The sequence below is a fragment of the Vitis riparia genome, chromosome 12, assembly GCF_004353265.1.
Source record: "Vitis riparia cultivar Riparia Gloire de Montpellier isolate 1030 chromosome 12, EGFV_Vit.rip_1.0, whole genome shotgun sequence".
Taxonomy (NCBI): domain Eukaryota; kingdom Viridiplantae; phylum Streptophyta; class Magnoliopsida; order Vitales; family Vitaceae; genus Vitis; species Vitis riparia.
The window spans coordinates 21,934,318-21,936,612 of NC_048442.1; the positions used below are offsets into that span (position 1 = coordinate 21,934,318).

General features: G+C 37.9%; 1 pseudogene; it reads left to right on the forward strand.

Annotated features, from left to right (window-relative positions):
* Positions 1-1,754, forward strand: LOC117925878 (annotated as a pseudogene).
* The last annotated feature ends 541 nt before the right edge of the window (positions 1,755-2,295 follow it).

Consider the following 2,295-nt stretch of genomic DNA (forward strand, 5'->3'; position numbering starts at 1 on the left):
TTCACGGCTCTCTTCAAGGGCTATTAGCATTCAGTTATTAAAGCTGTTTGGTTGCCTTGAAAAAAAACGAAGAAGAAAAAAAAATGGTGGTGAAGGTGTATGGCCCAGCCTTTGCTTCTCCAAAGCGTGTCCTTATTTGCCTTGTTGAGAAGGAGATTGAGTTTGAGACTGTCCCAGTTGATATCATCAAAGGAGAGCACAAGGATCCTGAATACCTCAAGTTACAGGTTTTTTTTTTTTTTTTTTCCGAATTTTTTATTTTGGATCAGGGTCTGTTTGATTCTCAGTAAAGTCTTTGGAAAAAGAACAAGAAAAAGGAGGAATTTTGATTTTAAAGTTACCCAGAAAGCTGAATTTCTTGATACTGCCCAATTTCTGGTTTTAAAAGGTAGGATTATAAATTGAGAGAAGATGAAGAGGAGTTTTTCAAAATTAAACTTACAACCCTTTTTTGGATCACCCTTGATGTTTCAAATTCAACTATATCTATCAGAGGATCTGCTTATAGTTTCCATTGCTTTTCTCTGATGAATTGCAGCCTTTTGGAGTGCTTCCTGTCATTCAAGATGGAGATTATACTTTATATGGTAAATCCCTTTGTAAAATTTTTGTGATCCTTTCGTATTTAGGTTTGTTTTCTTTGGTTGGAAATTTTCTAGGAAAAATTATGTCAAGGATTGCAAAATTTCTTCATATTATGTAACTAAAATTAGAAAAATAAACCATTGATGGATGGCTCTTAATTTGATTTGCAGAATCAAGAGCTATCATAAGGTACTATGCAGAGAAGTACAAGTCTCAAGGAACTGATTTGCTTGGGAAGACAATAGAGGAAAGGGGTACTGTGGAGCAGTGGCTAGAGGTTGAAGCACAAAACTACCACCCACCAATATACAATTTAGTTCTTCACGTTCTGTTCAGTGGCAAGATGGGGTTTCCTGCAGATGCAAAAGTGATTGAAGAGAGTGAGAAAAATCTTGGGAAAGTGTTGGACATTTACGAGGAGAGGCTGTCTAAGAGCAAGTACTTGGCTGGGGACTTCTTTAGCCTTGCTGATCTCAGCCACATTCCTTTCACTAACTACTTGGGTGCTATGGGCAAGATGTATTTGATTAAGGAGAGAGAGCATGTGAGTGCATGGTGGGATGATATTAGTAGCAGGCCATCTTGGAAAAGGTCCTTGAGCTCTACCCTGCCCCCATCTTGGAATAATGCCCTACAAGTCTAGGGCTGGCTGCTCTCTTTCTCCTATCTTGTTTGATGTCCTCTTGGGGATTTATGTCCATGGTTTTGTAAGAATAACAATTTGAATGCTTATGGGTGTTCTTTCTCCATTTACATTTTCAAATAATGTCCTCCATGTCTAGGGCTGGCTGTTCTCTTTCTCCTGTCTTGTTTGATGTCCTCTTGAGGATTTATGTCCATGGTTTTGTAAGAATAACAATTTGAATGCTTATGGGTGTTCTTTCTCCATTTGCATTTTCAAATAATGTCCTCCATGTCTAGGGCTGGCTGCTCTCTTTCTCCTATCTTTTTGGATGTCCTCTTGAGGATTTATGTCCATGGTTTTGTAAGAATAACAATTTGAATGCTTATGGGTGTTCTTTCTCCATTTACATTTTCAAATAATGTCCTCCATGTCTAGGGCTGGCTGCTCTCTTTCTCCTATCTTGTTTGATGTCCTCTTGAGGATTTATGTCCATGGTTTTGTAAGAATAACAATTTGAATGCTTATGGGTGTTCTTTCTCCATTTGCATTTTCAAATAATGTCCTCCATGTCTAGGGCTGGCTGCTCTCTTTCTCCTATCTTGTTTGATGTCCTCTTGAGGATTTATGTCCATGGTTTTGTAAGAATAACAATTTGAATGCTGATGGGTGTACTTTCTCCATTTTGAGCTTGGTATTTTTCAAGTGTAGGACATTGTACCAAAAATCTTAGGGTGTGGGTCATCTTTAAAGAAAGGGATGAATGTAGAATGGATCAAAATCAACCCAGTCTGCTCTTTAGATGGAAGAGTTATGGACAATATGACCTTTATCTTTTGAAGGTTTAGTACTCAAAATGAAGATAGATTGACACATCATACTCTTAAATGTCAAACAGAAAGGGAGAACAGTATGGAATTTGAAGAAATTCCCAAAACAAGTCTCTCTTCCCTTATTGCTAGCTTAACCACTTCATTTGTTACCATTCAAGAAACCAAATTTCTCAAGTGGGTTCCTCAAGGCATATGTCACTGTTGAATTCCTACTAATCTAGAGCCAAACTCATGACCTAGATCGAAGGTTTGACC